This window comes from Echinops telfairi, unplaced genomic scaffold (genome assembly GCF_000313985.2).
Source record: "Echinops telfairi isolate 266 unplaced genomic scaffold, ASM31398v2 ScPeMD7_31;HRSCAF=116, whole genome shotgun sequence".
Taxonomy (NCBI): Eukaryota; Metazoa; Chordata; class Mammalia; order Afrosoricida; family Tenrecidae; genus Echinops; species Echinops telfairi.
In genome coordinates, this window is record NW_022103928.1 from 48,660,991 (window position 1) to 48,685,196 (window position 24,206).

A 24,206-nucleotide genomic window follows, 5' to 3' on the forward strand; every position below is an offset into this window, starting at 1 on the left:
CCTCTTCGAGTATTGAAAAGCAAGGATGCACCTTTGAGGTCTTACCCAAGCCATGATATTTTCAATTGCCTCTTCTGAACATGAAAAGTAGACCTTGAATCGGGAAGACTGGAGAAGAATTGATATGCTAGAATTGGTGAGGAATATTGAAAGGACGAACAAATCTGTCTTGAAAGATGTATGACCAGAGGGAAAGATGGAGAGATTTTGTTTTACGTATTTTGGACATGTGGTCATATATAGTCATTTAAAGCCTCCGATTTGAGATCAGTCCCTGAAGGGGGATATCATGCTTGGTAAAGTAGGAGGCGCTGAAAAAGACGGAGTTAATCAGCGAGCTGGATTGACCCAGTTCCAAAACAACGGGCTCAAGCGTAGGAACAATTGTGACAATGGCACAGAATCAGGCAGTATTTTGTTCTGTGATGGATAGGGTCACTATGGGTTGGCACAAATTCGTGGCACCTGACAACAACAACCATGCAGCAACAATGGCTTTATTGTCTCATCTTTCCTTCCAGTTTTTCATCTTTTGAAAAATAGCTCTTCAGTAGAAACCAGACTGAGGTTCTTAGTTAGGAGTCTCTGGACTCCTGTTCTGATAAAGTTTCTTCTCCACACTCTTGGTCAACATCTGGTCTCTCCATGAAAGGCTTTTGGTTTCCTCAATTGTTGCTAGATGAGACTGCAATGTTACTCCTAGCCACATGAACTAATTTAGAATCCTTCTTGGCATCCCAGCTTGCATTTCTAATTCACAATCTACCTTTCTGCTTTTTTCTGAGGTCATGTTCAATTTGTCTACCAGCATGTTCATGCTGACACACTCATAGATGTGTCAAAAGTCTCAAATTTTATCCTATCTTACACTGCCCGATGTCTCCCCTCACCCACTTTTCTGTTATCTGTCCCCCAGAGAGGAGGTTATATGTAGACCCTTGTAATCGGTTCCTGCTTTCCCTCCTCCCTCCCAGTATCACCACTCTCACCACTGGTCCTGAGGGGTTCATCTGTACACAATTGACATATGTGTGGATTGTGATAAGCGTTTTATGAGCCCCAATAAAATGATTTTTTTTAAAAAGTCTCCAATTTTAAGAGAAGCTGATACCAAGAGCGCAAATGGAAAGAAAATATTTTGAAAGTGATGGTGGCAACATGTGTACAAATGTGAGTGGTTTAATTGATGTATGGAATGTTATGAAAGCTGTGAGATCCCCCAATAAAATGATTTAGATATATATTTTTTAAAGTCTCCAATTTGAAAAAAACAGGCATGTTTAATGAAATATTCAAACCAAGTCACAAGAAGATGCCATTCACAAGCACTGATTCACTTTCCCTCAGCCTTTCCGAGCTCCACCAAAGTCAAAGTCAACATATAAGCATTCAACAAACTCTGTAATTGAGGCTTTATGTGTGTAATATTCTTGTTGACTAACCTTGATGAGGTCTTGCAGCACCTGCCAGATTTTTTTAGTGTCTCTGTTTTGTCTGCTCTAGTCAAATAGTAGCGAATATGTGGACAGTGTGTGAATTGCATTAAGGTACTGTGATGAGTAAAGGAAGTGATCAATAATGTTATCTCAGCCTTTAGTGCGGTTGAAGACAGTAAATAGAGACCATTGAATGAGCCATGTTCACTGCTGAACCCTGGGGAACACACACACACACGACTCTTTTCTGTCGTTTCCTTCATCCATGTGAGGTCTTTCGTGGCTGCACTTCAAGTCTGCAATATGATTTCAGGGGACCATTTTCCGCAAATCGAACTCAAAACATCTCCTTCCCTTCATGGAACCACCATTCTAAAAACATACGGCTATTCTGTTGCTCCTGATTAATTCTCACATTGATACTGGAATTTTACATAGACTCGTACACATCGTCTAAATAGTCCTGTCTAAAGCAACGCTTATCTACCTTGTAGTCAAATAGCTTCCTGCCATCTCTGGTTGAGTGCCGTTGCCTTGCAGTTTCTGGACCCTCCACCATCTTCACAATCAGTTCCGTTTCTGCTGAAGTTGTTTCAGTTGTGCAGCAACAGTAGTTATCCTTTTTTAATCTCAAAGCATAAGGATTATCATTCGGATAGAACAGTGGTTCTCAACCTGCGGGTTGCTACCCCTTTGTGGGTCAAACAACCCTTTCACACGGGTTGCCTAAGACCTTCAGAAAACACCTACAGTATTTCTGATGGTCTTAAGAATTGAGTCCACCCACATGCAGATACGCCCACCTACGAGTACCCGGGGTGAAGACTGTGACCCATGCTACACCATGCTTCAGGACAAAATTTCATTGATTTGTCATTAGAAATCAATATCTCACAATATATAATTAAATATTGTTTTTGTGATTAATCACTACGCTTTCATTGTGTTCAATTTGTAACCGTGAAAATACATCCTGCATATCAGATATTTACATGATGATTCATAAGAGTAGCAAAATGACAGTGGTGAAGTAGCAACGAAAATGATGCTACGGTTGGGTGGGGGTCACCACACATGAGGAACTGCATGACAGGGTCGTGGCATAAGGCAGGTGTAGAAGCACGGGGACAGAAGTGTTGTATGTATCTGTAACAAAGTCTACCATGTTGATGTCACTATCAGAGCATAGATGAAATGCCGATCCATTTACCTTGCGATAATTTTTTTTTTTCATTTTACATCTATCCTTTTTGGAGAGAAAATCAAAACTAGATGATGAGTCTGGGTCAGGACAACAGTTAGACTTGGAAATACTTGTTTGATCTCTCTCTTTTTTTTAATCTTTTGGTGCCTAGCTATGTAGGATAGGCAGGATAAGCAATCCCAAGGAGATGATAATGGGACTGACAGAAGGGGGGAGAGCGATGAGCCAATAACAATAGGGAGGGAGATAACAAGGGATCTAAAATTGATGAGGAGGAGTGGGTAGCATTCCTGGTCGTGTTTGATCAATTGAAATGTATCTGAGAGGATTTACTGAGAGGTGAATCCTAGGTAAGCATGACAGTGAATCAGGAGGAAAGAAAAAAGAAAATGAGGAAAGAACAAGAAAGTTAAAATTACATATATATATATATACATATATATACATGTATGTATCCATCTATCTATATTTAAATACAATATGAAAGCAGATGGTCTTTGGGCCTCTACTTAAATCTTACCTTAGTACAAGAACAGTTTGTTCTAATAACGTGGCAATGTATGATTCTCACCTTCCTGGCACAATCACTGAAGACAAAATGGGTGCATAAGCAAATGTAGTGAAGAAAGCGAATGGTCCCTGGCTATCAAAAGATATAGCATCTGGGGTCTTAAAGGCTTGAAGTTAAACTAGTGGCCATATAGCATGGAAGCAACGAAGCACACATGGAAGAAGCACACCAGCCTGTGTGATTATGAGGTTGATGGGAATAGGTATCAGTTCAAAAGCGATCAACCAAATTGACATGAAGGAACATAAGCAAGGTAATTGTAGAGACCCTCACAGAAGGCCCACACGGAAGGGATGATCTATCCAGGGTGCAGTTTAACACTGAAAAGCACATAACTATCCTCTAGTTCTTTAATATTTCCTTGCTCTGCTATTATGGTCTTAGTCTTACCTCACTAATCTTGTTGGACCTGCATATCTTCATTGGTACACTTAAGATCATTTAATGCATGAAATCCAAGAGAGAGAAACCCTTTAGAAATAGTACCAGTTCTCTGAGGGAATGGAAAAAGACAGGGGAAAAGGGGAGGAAGGGTGAACTGATAATAATGATGCCTATATACCCCCATTCGAGGGGAACAAAATGTAGAATTAGTTGAACAGACACATTGGATGGTGTAAGATATGGAAAAAAATATATATGTATATATGCTAGCAAAGGTTTCTGGCAGGTAGGGTGGGGGAGGAAACGGATACATTATTGCTGATGTAAGCGTTCAAGAAGAAAGAACATGTTTTGAAAATGATGGTGGCAGCAATTATACAATTCTGCTTGATCTAATTGAACTATGGATTGTTATACTATCTGTAAAAGCTCCCAATAAAGTTGAAAAAAATAAATGACCAGTTGATGATCCAAAAAATTGAGGAGATTAGTCAAGTAGTATGTGTTCATTTTGCAAAGAAAAGGGAGCTTGTGTGCAACAAACTTCTTCTTTTAAAATTTTTCTTATAGTAATTTTGTGGTAAATAAATTAGTACATCTGCTAAGAAAAAAATATTTTATTAAAAAATCCCCAGAAATAAGCATTGTTGACATTTGTTGATCATTGCGTTCAATATTTCACTGTGTATAAAAAAAGAAGGAAGTCAGGACGACGGAGCACAACAAAGGATAGCGGGATGGAGACTAAGGAGACATAAGAAAGGTATACTACAATGATTGATTGTAGTATAAACATTGATCCTGAAATAGGCAACATAGAGAGTTGGAAAACCTGGGTCCACCATGATTCTGCCAAATATTGTGAAATAATACATCCCTGAAATCCCAACTAAATTATGGGTTCACACTGAAATCACTTAGAAAGATAAATAAAATAAGAAAAGATGCACTAAAGTAGCCTAAAAAGAAAAAGAAAGAAAAGAAAAACAAAAAATGGACAGGGAGAAAAAAATCAAAATGGATGTCAGAAAAGACTGAACTTCACTCGAGTATTATTCTCTAGTCTGCATAGACTAGAGAAACAAATTTAGGGACACTCATGTGTATAAGAAAGAGCTGTATATAAAGAGTAATTGTATATTAAGAAACATTCCAGCCCAGTCCAGATCATGTCCATAAATCCGATATTAGCCCATATGTCTGACACTAATTCATAAATTCCTCTTTAAACTCAGGCAGCCACACAATAATGCCAGATGCAGAAATATCACAGGTCAAGGGGTGTAAAGTCTTGTGGATCCAGTGGTGGTGGAGGCATCTCCACGCTGGTGTGGGTTTCTATGTGGCTTCTCCAGCACCAGTGTCCTGGCTGCCATCAGTGAGGCTCCATGTCACTTGTCAACAAGAATGTGTATCAGAGAAGTATCTGGCATCCAGTCAGTTATTTATCTCCCTTGTGCCTCCAAATGAGGTCATCAAGCTGTGACCTGATTGACAGGCTAGACTCCACCCCTTCGCAAGTTGACAGATTATGTAACTGCCTTAAGTATAAAGTAGCTAAAATGAATGGAAGAAAGAACCAAATAAAACAGATGAACAAATTATTTCCAATGCTCCTTAAAAAGCAAAGAATTATAATAAAATGTGCAGAGACCTAGAGTTTGAAAAATAGAAAGAGACAACATGAACATCATTTCTGGAACTGAAGGAAAATCCAAGACTCAAGTGGCAATGCTGAAGGATTCTATGTGCAAAATATTGAATGACATAGAAAGCAATGTTATTATACTCAAAATAATTGGTACAAACATTTGAGGATTTAGCATATGTTCAAGAATCAATACTATTGAAGTAATATGTTAAAGCTGTGTTGGTGAAAAACAAGAGTTCAGGAATTGTCAGAATGCCAATTGAGATATTTCAACAAACCCATGTTAGAAGCAGTCACTCATTCATGCCTGGAAATTTGGAGAGTAGCCAGGGATCCATATTTGTGCCCATTCCAAAGGAAAGTTATCCAATCTAGTATCATTAATATCACATGTAAGTAAAATTTTGGAAAAGATAATTCAAAAATGGCAGTGCATTTACAGGAAACTGCCAGATATTCTGGCTGAATTGGAACGAGGGATATAATTATTGAGGTCAGATGGGTCTTGGTTGAAACCAGAGAATACAAAAAAGGTGTTTACCTGTGTTTTAAGGACTATCCAAAGACATTAAACTGTGTGGATCCAAACAAATCATCCTCAAAGCTTTTATTTCTATGAAATGTTACATTCAAAGTAAAGGATTAGGATTTGAACATAGTGAAGAGGCACAATTCAACTCTTAACACTCAACCTGAGGCACAAAGTCCTTACGGGACTACTTTGTAGTCCTATGTTTTAATTTTTGTGAACTGCCTAAGTCCCATTGGCTAGGATACATGGATATGTTATACATCAGAATCTTCACAAACCCAACAATGACGTTTCTCCTTTTCCTTCTTGAACCTTGGAATCCCACTGTCTCCCCATGTCATAGAGGTTCAATGATCACCCTGGATTTAATTTTCAGCAGTTCGGGTTAATGATATCATTTTAATGGACTTATCTGGAAAGGGAGAGATACTGGGACTAGTCCTAGACTAGGTTATCCCTCTAAGATTTAAATAGAATGAAACAAAACAACCAACCTCTTTTCTATCCCTCAAAATTTCCTATATTGGTTTCTTTCCTTCACTGTTGTGGCTTGAATCGCACTCGTCCAAAAGACTTTGAAGTCCTAACTCCTGGTGCCTGTGCATGTGACCTTGTTTGGAGATAGAGGTCTTTGAAGAGGCTTTCAGTTAAATTAGCACATGCCAGCCAGACAAGTAGTTGTAGCTACATAATTGTAGAGAGCTGCGCTCTTTGGTTAGCATCATGGACTTGAAATTACACCCCCAGTTTCACAGTGTCTCTGATTGGAGACTCAGTTTCTTTTGTTATTGTTTTTGTGTTAATGCATATTAGCAAAACCAGAAAAGAGAGAGTGCCTGTGATTCTGAATGAAAACTACAATGGTGAGTTAGTGTTCGATGTCCTTCTAGGAATTGCCATTACAAGATGTGGTTATACAGAAATGCGGTGTACGAAAAGAGCTCATCCCTCTGCTCTCAGGTATAGACTGCCTCTTGGGCAAACAAACCAAACCAAACAGGGATGCTCTGGGACTCCTACCTGAGGTTTCTTCATTTATTACAGAGAAAACAAGGAACATCTGCTATTCTCCCGACATGCACAGTGATGTTTCCGAAACAGGTAAAATAATCATTAGAGCAGAGAATGTGAATGATTATGTTCTCCACGGAAGTTCCTGTCTAATGGAGAAGTATGCAGTATAACTACTTCCTAGGCAACTCTTTTATGTGGGCACTGGGTCAAAGTAATGATGCCATGTTCAGAATGCCCGAGTTTAAATCTTACCTCTGTTAGCCTTCTGTGACTTCAAGCAAGTTACTTAAGTCCTCTTCTTCTGTCTTCTCATCTGTAAAATGAAGTGATATTAGGGTCCCTCTTAGAGCACGGCTGTTAAGAGTACACTCATGAGTGTCCGTGAAGCAACTTAGGACTGGGCTCGGCAAATAAAAGTAGCACAGTAGAATTTAGCTGTTACTAGGATTTGATTTTATTTATCAGATAATTTTATTAATCAGATAACCTACTTGGGACATGTTAGGAGGGGAGAGCAGTCCCTGGAAAAGGGCATCATACTTGGTTAAAAAAATAAACAGGGGAGTCCCTCAGAGACATGGATTGATACAGTGGCTACAGCAAGAGTCTCAGACATAGTAATAATTATGAAGGATGACAGAGGGCTGGGTAGTGTTTCTGTTGTAGGTAGGGATGCTCTGAGTTGGAATCACCTCAACCTCACAGCCTCACAACCTCACAACCACCAAGGCGATGCGATACTGAGCTCTCTTCTGTATGCTAGCATGAGATGTAATAGACACTGATCTAGGGAAATGTAGCTCAAGATTTTATGAAGCACAGATTATTGAAGATGGTTTCAGAAAAGAATAATTGTATCTTGGGGTTATAATGTAAGGCCTTCTAAAAGGAGGTTGCCTTCGTTTGGACTTGGAAAGGATTTTAGCTCATGTTGTTGAACACACAGCAGAAAGAGCATTCCAAGACATAGCACCATGAGTAAAAGCATTGGGGTCACAGGCATGGGGCTATGTGTGGGCTTTATTGATTCCAGATGATGTGGTTGGAAGAGTGAAGTAGGGACTGGTTGCTGAAGGTTTGGCACACGTCTTCCCAAATTTTACCTTTTTTTCAGAATCCTTTCTTATGTCTCATTTATCAAAGAAACTCCCCTTTGTAGGAAATACAAATAAATACTCAAGAAAGGCATCTTAAAAATTAAATCAAACTTGTGGGGGAAGAGAATTAGAGAACAAAACCGACATTTGTCTTATTTAACTACATACATTTCTTAAGTGTGCATCAGTAGCAAATTCAAAGAGAGATCAGAGGCGATCATCTGAATGCTTCAGGGTAATGAGCTGGATCTTTCAGAGGTAATTTCTGTAGGTCTGAATTATCAATGCTGACTAGACTTAATTACATAATCACTTAAATCCATTCTGCCTCTTTAAACAAGGACTACACACATACGATGCCACTTGGCACATCTTATCCTTTCACTCAAAGATGATCATTAGCTTGTTGCTGAAAGAATAGCTTGACCAAAATTGTGGCCTAATGTATTTTCATAGAGCAGTATTAATATCAATGTTATCTTTCACATCCACAGAAGTGATTTTAGTAGCACTTATTACAATAGTTTGTAATTATACTTCCTTTTAGATAATTTTTTCAAGAGTTTCCCCCCTGTCTTTTATTTAATGCATAAATTGTTCCTTAAAAAAACAGGATAATTTTTTAGGGAAAATTGAATTCAGAGTGGTAGAGGTGCTTCCAATATTGGAAGAATTTCTTCTGTCTGCCTTTTGTCAACTAATGTATAAAACTGTAGAAGGAAAAAATATTTTTCAATACACAATTTTCATTATGCATTAGATGCTTCCAATATCCCTTACTGAGTTCCATAATTCTACATATGCAGCTTGTCACCTGGACTATGTAAACATGAAATCATTTGAGCATGATTACATAGTTATATCAAAATGCCAAGCATCAAAAAAAATGATATCCAATATTCACCCAGTGTTTAGACAAGGCACTTTTGTTGGCTGTGGAGGCATTAATAGTTTGATCACAGAAGAGCATTTTTCAGGAGTGCTCGCAGATTGCCAGTAAAAGATAATTCTTCCCTTGTGGACAGGCTTTACATCACATGTCCTCCACACACTGATGAAATCTCATTCGGAGGATGGTGATCGGGTAGTTTATCTGTAGAAGGAGAGACATCCTGAAGTGATAATGAGCCTTTTGTGCTTTTCAGGATATAAAAGAAGTCATTGCAAACCTTGGGAAATTTAAACAAATATTGACTAGCTCTAGAGGCTCTGGGAAAGACCACCACATGTGTCCAAATATTTTTTTCTCCTAAACTTAAACATTTTTTTTTAAATGGATCATGCCTTTAAAATTGTGGTACATATACATCATGTACATATAATTTTTATGTACACACATATAGGTCATTAAAATGTTATGCTGCTAATTGAAATGTTCCTGATTCGAACCCACCACGTGCTCTGTGGGAGAAATATGTGCTAGAGAGCTTCCATGAAGATTCCAACATTGGAAACTGCATGGAAGAGCTCTACTCTAGCTGATAGGTTCCCAGGAGTCAGAATGGACTCAAGAGAAGTGGGTTTGGTTTGGGCTTAATTATTTATATGTAACAAAACATTTGTAACTCAACGTACTTTATGCATACAATTCAGTGACATTAATTATGTTCATCGTATTGTACAATCATCACCACTATCAGTTTCCAAATAGAAATCACTTGTTTTCTTTTCTTTGTGGTAAACAGATAGGTTACAACACATTTACCATTTCAACGAGCTTCACATGCGCAACTTAGTGAGAATAATGCTAATTGTGTGATCCCTGCTGAATTTTAAATCTGCCTTAAAGAGCTGCTTTGTGAGAATAGCCTGTATGAGTACATTCACCATGAATGATTGAATTTGAAAATTTACTTCATTGTGTTTCCATTGGACGGAGGTTAATTCTCACAGCGTCACCTCCAATAATTCAAATCCATTGACTTTACCATTGTTATCGCCTCTCTTCATCCTTGGTGGGGAATGAGCAAAGGGAGGTAAGTTCAGAGAAAAGGAGGGAGGACTTTTATAGGTTGTTGGTCTTTTCTTTCTCTTAGCCAACCATGAGAGTTATTTGAAATTTTAGGTGATCAGACACAACAGGTAGGAACATGCTATTAGAATGCAAGCCCTTTCCCTGAGCAGCAGAACAAACACAGGTGGAGACCATGATTACATCTTTCATTTCTCCTACTGGTTTTTAAGCCTATTCTTAGCTGAAAATGACACTCTGAGGTATGAGTGTTGATGTGCCGTTGCTTCATTCGCAGGTAGGCGAGAGCGAGCTTGGAAGGGACCTGGGGCAGAATGAAGGCGAGGGAACTCCCCGAGTTGGCCTCGGGTGATTGAGATTCTTCAGTTCCTACTTAAAATCAAAACAAAAAAACCCAACTTAATTTGGAAAGAAACACAAGTGCTAAGCTGCTACTGGGATATTTCTTAAAAGACTCTGAGCTTCAGAAAGGTGGTTGCTGTTAATCCTATTTCCCCCACAAAGAACTGTTTTTGGCTCACCCCCAACCCGTTCATAGAAAATCTGATCTATTGATCCTCTTTCACTGCTACTTTCAAGTCTATCTTACTCTACCGATGGGCTCAGGGCTTTGAAGAGAATTATCTTAAGAAGAGAACGTTGGCTTCCTCGTCAGACTAACAGCGACAGTAAAAGAACCGCGTGGACAGCGGCAAGGGTGTAGGCAAAGGGGCTGCTTCTGATTACCCAGCAATGAAGACTGGTTGCTTTCCTTCTCTGCATGTTCTGTAGATGTGTTTGTGTTTACAGGGCTCACTAGATGCTCTGGTGGTTCAATAGTAAACCACTTGGCTGCTAGCCGAAAGACGAGCAGTACAAACTCCCAAACTCAGTTCCAGTCGGGTCCCTTAAAGATTAAGTTCTCGGAAATCCCTATAAGGAAGTTTGCCCTGTTCGACAGTGTCACTATGCATCTGAGTCGGACTTGCCGTGATGGCAGTGCATTGTACAGGGCTCACTTCTCTGTACCACAGTCACCTGCTAAAACATGATTTTGCCACCCAGAATGTACAAAGATTTTTGCTAATCAAAAGTTTGGAAGTTTGAATACTCCAAGAGGCACCTCATAGGCAAGGTCTGGAGATCTGCTTGTGGAACACCAGCCACTGAGACTAGGTAAGGAGCACGGTTCTACTCTGACATGAACGGAGTCCCCAGGAGCCAGAGTTGACTCCTCTGGTTTTCCCAGACAGAGGATGTCAAGCCTGAGGACCTTGTCTCTGTATCTTTCTATCGCCGGGATTTGTTATGAGTTATTAGAGAATAGTTGGTTCTTTGGGGGGAAATGTAGGTAGGATGTAGCATTTATCAATGGAATAAACAAGTATACTTTGGCTGAAATTAAAACAGTGCAAATTCAAGGAACGAAAGGACTTGTTAGGGACAAAGAAACAAGAGATCTGGTTGCCCAAAATGAACACCAGCCCGATGGGCTAGGAATGCAGTGTTTTTGTGGGGAAGAAATTCCCCAATGCACGGTGCATTGGAATGACTCAAGTTTCCATAGACCTCGGCAGAGGTGCCTCATTCTCTACAGACCACTACTGTCAACAGGATACTATTGTGCTTACATCTGCTCGGCATCTTTGAAAAATGATGTACAGAAACCCCAATTTGTCTAGAGAAAGCAGTGAAAATAATTAAAAGCATGACCACCAGGCCCTGGGAGAAAGGGTCACAATGGTTAAGGCTGTGTAGCCAGAGAATGCAGCAGGCTGCCCTTAAACAGATGAAAGCTTGTTTTGATCATCTGTTTCCCCGTCTATGGAGAAGTGAGCAGGAGGCATAAGAGTACCACAAAGCAGGAGTGATTTAGCAGAGCATGGGGGCATTTCTCAAGGGTTTCTGCAAGAAACTGGGAACTCTCTGTATTAGGAAGTTCGCCAGTTAATTCCAGAGGGACAGGAGATTGGACTAAATGATGTCTTAGTGTTAGTTCAGACCCTTGAATTTTGTGATTATTCTTCCTAGAATAGGTTTTCCTAAATGGAACAGACAAAGATCAGATATTCATAATAAAGATAGTAAGTAATATTTATTGCACACTTTTCGTGTGCCGGGCACTGCCCCGTCGTTCTTGTCAGCTGCCATGGAGAGACTCGTGGGAATCCCATGGCTAGCAGAACAAGAGTGCTTCCCATTCCAGTGCCATTCCCTGTGAATCAGAGCAAATGGACCACCGAAATCCACAGGATTTACAGCGACTGTTTTTTTGGTTTTAGGAAGTAGGTCATAGACCTTTTTTTCTGGAAGGTTCACTGAAACCTTTTCTGCATCATAACCAAACACACTCTGCCATTAACAGATGAGTGGTAGGTGAGGTTGAGGTGCATTGCCCCGGGGTAGAACCCACTTCCCATAGGGAAAGTGAGAATTTTACCAGTGAATCACTCATGCCCCCGTAGAGATTGTACATGCTAGCAAACAACTTAACACGGAACAAAATCCTGAACAAAAAAGATGAAAGAAGGTTGGAAATCTGTAACCAGGAGTTACTTTGATGAAAACATTTGGCTAATTGGATAAAGCTATACGAACAACTAGTTCTATAATTCAATAGATAACAAGTGAATCACTTGGACAATAGTGTCTAGATTGTGCTTATAAATGAATGGAGGCTTTTAGGCCTTTATAACAGTGCTGGGGCCTCAATGGTGGAAGCCCCACCTTCCCTGCTATATAGACCTGGGTTCAGTTCCCAGCTAAGGCAGCTAGTATGCAGCCACCAGCCATCTGTCAGTGGAGGCTTGCATGTCACTATGATACGGAAGAGATTTTGGCGGATCTTTCAGACTGAGATATACTAGGAGGTAAAGCCTTTGATCTACTTTAGAAAAAATCAGCTAGTTAAAACTCAATGGCTCCTAATGGTCTCATACCCAATCAATCATGAGGCTGGTACAAGAGTAGACATCATTTCGTTAGGTTTGTTGTTGTTTGTAGAGTCTGGGAGTCATGGTCTGATCCAAAAGCAGCCAACAGAAACAATGACAAGAGCAACAATTTATATAGATGTTTCATCACAGAATGTACACATTGGTCCTGGAATGAATGAGGATGAGAATAAGCGAATGTTCTGGAAGGCTAATCCTAGCCTTCAGATTTAGCATGTTTCTATTGCCGTCTGCATTCACTGCCATCTCGCCATGCCTTTGATATATCTGAATCTGCAGTTGGAATTCAGACATGGCATAGCCATGACCCTCTCTGGTCTGTCTGGTTCCTATCTCACTAGCTTAACTCCCACATACCTCTACCCTCCAATGTTTGATCCCACACGCTGGCTTCATTTTTAATCCAGGACACATTCTTTCCTACCAGCAGAGCCTTCATGCTCAGTGTTTCTTCTGCCTGGTGCTATCTTATCTGAGCTCTTCCTGTAACGGACGCCTTGTCATGCTCACATTGAAGGGCCTTTCTAGGCCCGCCCTGCTCCCCAAGTGTCATGCTATGACTTTTTTTTAGTTTCTTCTTCACGCAATTCAAAATCGCCATTTTCATGGATTCATTACAGTGAGAGGGCTGTGCAGGCAGATGCTTTCCCATGCTGCCACACCTGTGTTCTCAGGCGCTCGGTAGTATTTACTAGGTAAACTTATGAATGGATGTATTAGTCTAGGTACTTTGGAGAAACAAATCCACAGTAACTCATGTATAAGAGAGAGTTTTATGCAAAGAAAATGTGCACCACGAAAACACCCCAACCCAATGCTGCCCAAGCCCACAAGTCCAACATTAACCCATACCCAACACCAGTCCACAAAGTTCTTCACCTCACAAAACAGAGGCAACAATGCCGACTGCAGGAGGAAAGCTGAGTCAGTGAATGTGTAAGCATCTCAGCACTGGCAGGGGTCTCCACACGGCTGCTCCAGCACCCAGGGCTGCATCGCGATAGATCCATGCGGCTTCTCCTTGGGGATGTCTTGTAGGAAATCCATCTTGCAAGCTGAAGCAGGGAACTGCTAAGGCAGCTGCACCCGATGCAACCATCACAAAACAAGAGACCCGAGAACTAGAAAGGCGAGGCTCACCACCCATTTATCCCTCCGCCTTTCAACCAGCACCACATGTGATTATCGGCCAGGCTGGCACAATTCACTAACTCAATGGATGTACAAATAAATGAATGGTGAATATAGTGACAGCTTCCTTGTTAAAAAATAGAGAGATTGGGGTGTTAGTAAAGTAACTCTTTGGGGTGGGGGAGAGGGTTGGGGGATGTTGGCAGAGTCTTTATCCGTAGTGGTGACTGATTCCTGAAGTATGTAAATACTCCTCCAGAGCTGATTTCAATTTTTGAATAGCTTAACAAGAAGCTGTTAACATTCCTGATACTTAGTAACTATCATGCATAAGCTAGGTCAAGCAGGCTTCCGCACACTATTGGGTGACAGTGGTCTATGATCTCAGGGAAAGGTGACATCAGTCCCAGGAACAATATGAGATGTGAACTGATCCCATCTCTAACCAGCCCTCTGGGGATGTTTATGCTTCGTTACAAAGAAAACCATTTTTGAAAAAAGGAGAAGTTTCCCATAAGCGCTCAGCAGCGTGATACAGGTGGGGCAATCAATGTGCAAAGCAAGGACACTTTTAGACATAAAGAGAATGTCAATCTGGTGGAATAATGGAACATTCATGCCTATAGACGGGGCTTTCCTAGACAGGTAAGTGAAGTTTATTCTCGCTTAGGGGACTCTTCCATGAGCCTGTGTGGTCATGATATATGAAATGTCACTATTAGTTATTTGGGAATTTCTGGGGAGACACAGGTGGGGAGAAAATCTGGTCACACAGTTAGTGTATCTTTGTTGTTAGCTGATGTCAAGTTAAACGCTGACTCATGGTGACCCCTTACATAATGGAACTAAAAAATCGCCTGGTTCTGCACCATCCCCAGGACCCCTTTGGGGTCAGATTGCTGTGATCCGTGCGGTTTTCACTATTGGTCATGTGGAAATAGATCTCCAAGTCTTTCTTCCTCGTCCATCGCAGTCTGGATGCTACTCAGCACCACACCGACACACTTGCAAGCCTCCATTGACGCAGGATTTGTCCCTCCGCATAGGCTCATTGGTCAGAAACAGAACCCCATCTCCGCCAAGAAAGGTGAAAATTCTTCACCAGAGCTACCAAGGCGCAGTGTCTGCTCACAGATGGAGGTTACATCTAGCAATGGAGGCCACATGCTAAAGACGCTTACCCAACACTGACAAACTAGTGAGACTCAGGAGACATGCGATAGAAGAACAACCAAAAATGACTACAAGTTTCCAACACTCCCTGTCAGGTGTTATGTGAGGAGCCAGTACTTTATTCAGATGACTTTTCCCCACCTTCCAAAGAGCCCTTGGAGTGAGCCATTATTATCCCATGCTATGGCTCTGAACCTCTGGGATGCAGAGGTTACGTAACATGTCTTCACATAGTTGGTTCAATGATATCTTAGTTACCGAGAGCTGCTATACCATACATATTACAAATGGGAGGTGTGTTAGTCTGGGTAGACTAGAGAAACAAATCCCTAGAAACTAATATGTGTATAAAAGAGGGTTTTATATAAAGGGTAATTGTACATTGAGAAAACATCCTGTCCCAGTCCAGTCCAAGCCCATATGTCTGATATTAGCCCATATGTCCAATACCAACCTATGAAGTCCTCTTCGGACTCATGAAACACATGCAATTATGCCGAATTCAGGACAAGCACAGGCCAGTGGGTAGAAAGTGTTTGGATCCAGTGGTATTGTAAGCATCTCAGCGCTGGCAGGTGACTCCTCATGGCTTCTCCAGTTCCCAGGGCTGCATCAGGGTAGGTCCTTGTGGCTTCTCCTCAGGGATGTCTAGCAGGAAGTGAGCAGAGAGAGGTGTCTCCTGCCTCCAAGGAGGGAAAACCGGATTTCCCAGAATTCTCAAGAGAAGGCCATGCCCACATAAAGGCCCCAATGGCTATGACCCAATTGACAGACTAAATGACACCCCTTCACTCTTAATCCTCTCAAGTCCCAAATTGACACCAGATTATGTAACTACCACAGGATGTTTAGTAAACATAAGTTTATTTTCTTACAGTTTAGTAGGAGAGAAATACAAATTCAAGGCATCCACTTTAGAGAAAGTCTTTCTCTCTGTGTTAGCTCTGGAGAAAGGTCTGTCCTTATCTCCTTTCAATTTCTGTTCCTGGATTCCTTGGCAATTTTCCTGTGGCTTGGCATTTGCTTCCCCCCATCTGTGCTTGCTTGCTTCTATATCTAATCAGAATATATATACACACATACACACATAAATATAGTGATCAGTTTCAAGATCAGTATTATAAAAAGTCAAGAAAAGGTTTTCACACACATTCTTTGATGGCTACCAGAAGTGGGGGAGGAAAGGAGGGAGGGAGGGGAGTAACTGGCCAGAATGTAGACAATGTAGACAAGTGTTAAATTGGGTGAAACGGAAGACAATACACAGTTAGGCAAAATATGATGAAGGCAAGGGAAGATATCAGACAGTTTGCAAGAGTAAAAGGCAGCAGAGATAAACACCATTATATACTCAATCATGTAATAATTGTGATCTATGAGCAGATGAGTGGATAGACATGCAGGCTGAACAGGTGTGGGAGGGAGACTGGGAGTATACCCTCGCTTCTATTTGTTTGACAGAGAATATCTGTACATGTGTATATCTTTTTGTCATACTGTGATGATTTCCTTGTTACTGTGATGTTGGAAGCTAAGCCACCAATATTTCAAATACCAGCGGAATCACTACAGAGAAGAGGTTGAAGCTGCAGAAAGTAAAATGAGCCCATGACAGGCACAATATGAGCTTGAGTATATCCCACTTGAATTCCAAGAGTATCTCTAAAGACATATCTGACCCACTGAACAGTAATAACTGAAGACCCGAGGAGCTATGGGATGATATCAAGAATGTCATAGAATAAGAGAACAAAAGGTCATGAAAACATCAGTCAGGATGCAGTAGAGCACCAGTGAAACATACAACTTTCCTCTAGTTCTTTAATGCTTCCTCCCCCACAACAATCATGACCTCAATTCTACCTTACAATTCTGGCTTACAATTGCAGCTAAACCAGAACGTGTACACAGATACAGATAATAGCTGGAAACACGGGGAATCCAGGACAGATAAACCCCTCAGGACCAATATTGAGACTAGCCATACCAGGAGGTGAAAGGGAAGGTGGGGGGAGATAGAGGGAACCGATCACAATGTTCGACCTATAACCCCTTCCCAGGGAGATGGACAACAGAAAAGTGGGTGAAGGGAGACATCGGTCAGTGTAAGACATGAAAAAATAATAATTTATAAATTATCAAGGGTTCATGAGGGAGGGAGGGTGAGGAAGGAAGGGGGAAAAATGAGAAACTGATAACAAATGTTATCATTTGAAAATGAAAATGGCACCAAATGTACAAATGTGCTTGACACAATGGATGGATGGATCATATGATAAGAGTTGTACAAACCCCTAATAAAATGATTTTTAAAACAAAGCAAAAAATCATCAAGAGAGAGAAAATGATCAAAATGGCTCTTAGCAGAGACTCTGAAACTTGGTTATGAATGTAGGGTAGCTAACACAAAAGGAAAAAGTGATGAGCTGAAAGAGTTGCATGGATGATTCCCAAGGGCAGCTTGAGAAGGCAAAGTGTTATGATGAAATGTGCCAAGACCTGGAGTTAGAAAGTCAAAGGGAAAGAACACACTCAGCACATCTCAAGGAGAGAGCAATGAAAAACAATCAAGCCTCCACCTGGAATACTGAAATATTTTGTGGGCAAAACACTGAACAATGCAGAAAATATCCAAGAATATAAAAGGCATGCACAGATTTGGTCAATGTCTAACAAGAGGTTGCAAATGATCAAGAACAACTGGGACCGAAGGAAGAAGTCCAAACTCCACTGAAGACATCAGCACAAAGACGGCTCCAAGACTTGAAGGAATACCAGAGGAAATGGTTCAAGAAGCTGATGCAACACTAGAAGCACTCCTGCATGTATGCTAAGAAATTTGGAAGAGCGTTAACTGGCCAATTGGCTAGAACAGATCCATATTGATGTCCATTACAAAGAAAAGCAACACAATAGAATGTGGAAATTATCAAATAATATTACTAAGGTCACATGCAAGTAAAACTCGGCTGAAGATAATTTTAAAACGGCCACAGGAGGACACCACCATGGGGCGCTAAAAGTCAAGTTTGCTTCAGGAGAGGAGTTAGTACCGGTATATCATGGCTGACATTATATGGTTCTTGGCTCAGAGCAGAGAATCAAAGAGATGTTTTCATGTGTTTTATTGACTATGCAAAGGCATTCAACTGTGTGGGTCTTAACAAACTATGGATAACATTATGAAGAACTCGAATTCCAGAACATTTCATTGCTCTTATGTGGAACCTGCACACAGACCAATAGACAGTTTCTGAAACAGCGTAAGGGGCTAGTGCATGGCTTAAAATCAAGAAAGGCGTGCGTCCATGTGGTGTGCTTTCTCCATACATATTCAAGCTGTGGGCTGAGTAAGTAATGTGAGCAGTCGGACTAGATGAAGACAAATACATCAGCAGGAGCGGAGGAAGATTTAGCAACAACCTGCAATAGACAGATGACACAACCGTGCTTCCTAAGAGCAAGGCGGACTGGAAGCATTGGCTCAGAGGTGGAGAACCATTTTTCTGCGCAGGACCATTTGAATATTTATAACATCAGTCACAGGCCATACAAAACTATCGATTTAAAAATTAGCCTGCTCTATTTCGTCAGATGTTTAATGAACTCACCTCTAATGTGATGCCCGGACATGCTTCCTTTGTTGAGGCATGTGATATGAGCTGGGATGAATAATTTGGTAGGCTTTATATGACCCATGGGCTGGACATCTCCCACCCCTGCACTAGCTGAGGAAGGCTACAACCTTCATTAAGGGTTGTGTAAAGAATCCTCACAACTGGACCGATAGACAGCATCACGATAAATGGAGGAAAGATTGTGGTTGTTAAGAATTTCAATTTACTTGGTTCCAAGATCAACGCTCAAGGAAGTAGCAGTCTTTCCTGTCAAAGGATAGATGGCATTGGGGACATTTGATGCGCAAGACCTCTTTGAAGTGTTGCAGAACAAGGATATCTGTGGTAGTTACATAATTTCATGTCAACTTGATATGAATGTAGGGGTCAAGTCTAGCCTATCTATCAGGTCACTGCCTGATGATGCTTCCTTGTGGGTGTGGCATTTTCAAGAGGCTTCTGGAAACTTCCTCGTGTTCTACCTAGAGGATGGCCACACACTCTCTCTTGTTCACGTTCCTGTTTATGAGCCACTTCGAGCCATGCTGATGGCAGCCAGAGCCCTGGATAAGTGTCCACTGGCTTTGGTTTTTTGCACCCACTGGCCTGTGATCTTCCTGCATTCTGCACCATTGCATGTGACTGTGTGAGTCTGAAGAGGGATTTCTGGTCCAGTATAAGGCTTATGGAGCAGTATTGGACTAATGGACTTGACGTGGACTGGGCTGGGTTGTTTTCTCAGTACACAATTGCTTTTTGATATAAAGCTCTCTCTTACACACATATGAGTGTCTCAGGATTTGTTTTTCTAGTCAAGCCAGACTAGCACAATACCACTTTGAGGACTAAGGTGATGGTAACCTCGGTCACTTTATGTATGTGAAACCTGGATAATGAATAAGAAATACCGAAGTAGAATTGATCCTGTTGAATCGTGGGCTTGGTGAAGAATATTAAAAGTGCTGTGGACTGCCACAAGAACAAGTAAATCTATCTTGGAGAAAGTATAGTCAGAATGCTCCTTAGAACTGAGGATGAAAATGGAAAGTTATACAGAAACAACTATTCCATTGAACTAATGATCCCTGCGAACTTTTTTCTCCACGGATCCCAAGACCGAAAGAACTAGATAGGCCCTGGTTACCACTAAGAAAGCCCTCTGAGAGGGATTGCTTTGGAAGATCCTGGAGTGAGTGGGAGAAAAATGTGAAAGAAAATGCACAATCATCAAAACGGGGCTTACTGGTGGGATGGAGACTGGAGGAACCACTTAGCCACCCTTCAGGTCTGAAGTTGAACTCACCCTTGGAGGTCAATTTCCAGCCAAACAAGAGATAGTTTTATAAGGGGATCAATAACATTAGAGAGGTAGGCATGCCTTACAATACTCTACCATGTCAGATAAAAAGGGCAGCATTTATCCAAAAACAACATTCAGAGGGCTTAGGAAAGAAGGAGAAATGGAAAGAGAAAAGAGGGAAGAAGTGGCATAATTGATGCTACGTTGTGGGGATTGCAATGGATGAGATGAAATAGCATACTATGAGTTGTTGAATGTGAAACGGATGGTCTGTTCTGTAGACCCTCAAATAATGCACAATAAAAAGTTTATAAAACTTTAAAGCCTCGTCTTAAAACAAGCAGCCATCTAAGTGTGGTGTCTGTTAAGTACTTACTGAGGGAGCTCACGGGCCTGTTTGGTCCAAATTATAAATAATAAAACCCAAGATCCGAGGAGAGAATTGTAGTAGAGCTTGAATTCTGAGACCCCAACTGGCAGAAGGCTGTGGATGAAAGTGAAAGTCGAACATTCATTTGCAGAGTTCCCAAGTGAATGGAGCCTCCAAGGAACAAGAACGTGAATAGTCCTGCCCTCAGACAGAGTGTACTGGAAAGTGGATTACTGTAGACTTAGTGAAGCTAAAATTTAATGTATTATCTGTTTTCCCCATTGATCCATTTTTAATTTCTCGAGTTTCTATTATCCTCTGCTTTCTCTAAGATTGAGATTTTCTGTGATTTATTTTGTTGTCTTTGTTGGTTTTTTTGGTATGATTTTCTTTATATGAAATTTGGGATAGGCAAATCCATAGATCTAGGAACTAGAGTAATAGTATGTTAGGGTTATGACCCTGGTTGGTAGTGGTTGTGCCTTTGGCTGTTAATGACAAGGTTAGTGGGTTGAAACCACCAGCCATTCCTTTGGGGAAAAAGACAAGGCTTCCTACTCCCATAAACAGTTACAGTCTTGGAATCCTACAGGTTCAATTCTACCCTATTCTATAGGGTCACTAGGAGTCAGAATTGACTTCAAGGCAGTGAGTTTTCTTTTTTGTATTTTGCTTTGTTTCTTTTTGTTTGTTTGTTTGTTTGTTTGTTTGTTTTGGAGAATCGTGGCAGAGGCAGATGGGAAGCTAATAATAACTGGTACAAAAATGAAGACAATGTTCTAAACTTGATGGTGGTGGTGACTGCACAACTCTTAAATATATTTAAACTATTGAACTGTACGGTATGTGAATTATATGTCAGTGAAACTTAAAAACATTTGTAAAAGCAATTGGTTTATGACACACTCTATTCTGATATGACCTCATGAACATAATAATAAAGAAAGCCATATTTTGAAAAGGGATTGCACTGGCCTTTGGCACAAAACAATTGCAAAACCTTCACCAGGATTTGGTGGCTCCCTGGTAATCTACCCTATATACTCGTGTAATTTTAATGCTGAAAAATCCCCCCTCGGCTTATACTCGAGTGAGGGTCCCCGCTTACCTGTTCTCTGGTGCAGTGTGGGTGTTCTCCAGTCTCACCTAACACAGGCTACTCTATGCAAACAGTCATGTCCTCACATTCTGGAACATCATCAGCCTGCGTTAGGCCTCAAACTACACAAGCTGCATAGTGTACATGTGGTAACACAGTGTGTATAGTTATTGTTGATACCATATTGCTTTTGTTGACCTCCTTTTCCACTTACAGAGAGATAGCTTACCATTTTTCTTTGAAATAAATATTCAAAAACATTTAATCTACTTATGCCTCAATTAATGTAATTGTATTGGTCTCTGTTGGAAACAGGGTCTCTCCCAAGTTGTCTCCCCCTAATATATGCCAAACTTAGCTGCTTGCTACACGTGGAAAATGACTATACACTTAGAGGTCAACAGAAGTACGTCAGTGGTTATTCTTCCTAAGGGTTATAACCAGCCTAGAGCAAGCAGTCACCACTGTTTATCCCACAACAAGTAGGACCCACTCCCTTCTGATAAGGATAGTAAGTCGTCTTCTTCCTTGTAAGAGACCCCAGAGAGGTCAAGCCCACCCAAGGGTGACCAAGATTAGGCCACCATCATGAATCTAGGGTCCGCCCATCTCTTGTCCCTCCCCTTTCTAGGGCACATCTCTAGTTCATGCCCTTCCTGTCATGCTTATGCCTATTTTACATCCCTTTCCTATGATGTGTATACCTATTGGACTGCCCCTTCCTGTGACAGTTACCTGTAATCATGCCCCCACTAAATAGATATAACCCTTGGTTAGCAAAGAAGTGGGGGCTCTCCTGCTCTCACTCTTGGGCTCTCCCCATGAGGACCACCAAGCGGGGCTGAGGTGAGCATGCTACCATGAATCGTGTCTGACTCCATTACTTCAATCTCCTATCCCTCATGCGCTCTATGACTTCACTATAACCTTTACTGATTATCGCCTTACAATTGCGCCTACCGGGCCAGTAATGATTTGTTGGGGGCCCTCCTTTCCCCCACAGGTATCTTAATTTTGAAATTTACCAGTAGCTGGTGAATTTCCCACTGTAGGCTTATACTTGAGTCAATAAGTTTTCTCAGGGTTTTTTTGTGGTAAAATTAGGTGCTTCGGCTTATAGTCCAATCAGCTACTACTCGAGTATTTATGGTACTTCGCTAAAGATTACTGCCTAGGAAACCTCATGATGCCTTTGTACACTGTGATTTGTCAAAACAATATCAGTGGCACCTAGCAACAGCAAATGACTTCCTTTCTCTTAGTCAGTTCTGTTTCTGAGCCCTGCCCCTAATGAAACTTTCTCTCTGTTCATGCTCCACCTGTCTGGTGGCAAAGACCAGCTTCTATAAATCCTCCCCGTCTCCTGACACCAAGCTTTCTGAGTTCATTGAGGATCTGGCCTTTCAAGAACATAGCCACAATCACATTGTTTTCATATACCAATGCCCTTCTTCCTTGCTTCACCTTCCTTTCTGCCACGTCTCCATTTCAGGGGAACAAAACATTATCTTCTTGGAACAGGGGATAAGTAGAAGTGCTGTGTTTACAAGGTCTGGGTTTAAATACCGATTTTCCATTTACTAACTGAATGGCTTTGGCCAAGCAGCTCAATCTCCTGGCAGTCTGTTTTCTCATCTGTTAAATCTACAGTCTAATGGCTTCTCATTGATAGGTGTTTTGTTTTTTTTGTGTGGGTATTATAAGTGACATTTATGTAACCATCTCAGTGACCAGCTCAGTGCCTACCAGATACTAACTTCTGAATAATAGAAATTAGCCAAACTCCTGGCTATTGAGTTGATTTAGTTAGCTAGATTGAAACAGGTCCAGGGAAGGAAAAGAAGTGAGGATGGCAGGCATCCTAATACTGTACAAAATAGAGGTGGAGACAACTTTTCCCCATAATGCTCTCACACCAATGGTCAGATAGGACACATTCCTTTATCAATGGAAGAGACAGAGATAGTGATAAAGACAGGCTATTCCCACTACCCCCATAATAGTGGGATAAGGACAATGGCACAGCATGGACTCCGGGATGTCCATCCCTGGAAAGGATACAGTACACAACACCAGCCAATAGCAGAAGACTCCCCCCAAAGCCAGCCAATAATGGAAGGTCTGTTGAGAACTCCCTTTGGAGTTCTATTCCAAAGTAGTCCTTCAGTAAACTCACTCCTTCGGTTCAAACCTTTTCCCTGACTCTGGTCTAAATCGTGTCCATCCCTTCAAATGTTTCCTGAGAGCATGACAAGAACTGAAAGTGGACAGGCTTGGAAACTTGAGTCTCCTCAGGGTAACAATTCCAATGCTCACTAACCAAAGTTTGTATTATTATTTATTTTTTCTGTAATCCTTTTTTATTTTACATTGGCTTCCTTTTCTTTTTAAATTTTTAACAGCTTTATTGATGTAAAATTCACATATCAAAATTTAATGATTTAAACATATCAAAAAGAGTTGTACAATCATCACACAATCAATTTTAGAACATTTTCTTCTTTCTTGTTCTGATTATTAGCTCCCCATTTCCCTCTAAGCTCCCTGCCATAACCCTAAGAAACTATTAATTCAGTAACTGTATACAGATTTGCATACTTGGATTTCATATAAAGAAAATCAAACCCCACCAAAAAAAACAGCAACAATAAAATAAAAAAAACCAGAACATTCAATTCAAAAGAAAGCAGAAAGTAATGAAAACTAGAACAGATTCTAAAAG

The 24,206-nt window shown here is 40.9% G+C and overlaps 1 pseudogene; it reads right to left on the reverse strand.

Annotated features, from left to right (window-relative positions):
- Window positions 1–1,302: 1,302 nt before the first annotated feature.
- The window catches only part of LOC115869525, a 161,022-nt pseudogene continuing 138,118 nt past the window's right edge, over window positions 1,303–24,206 (reverse strand).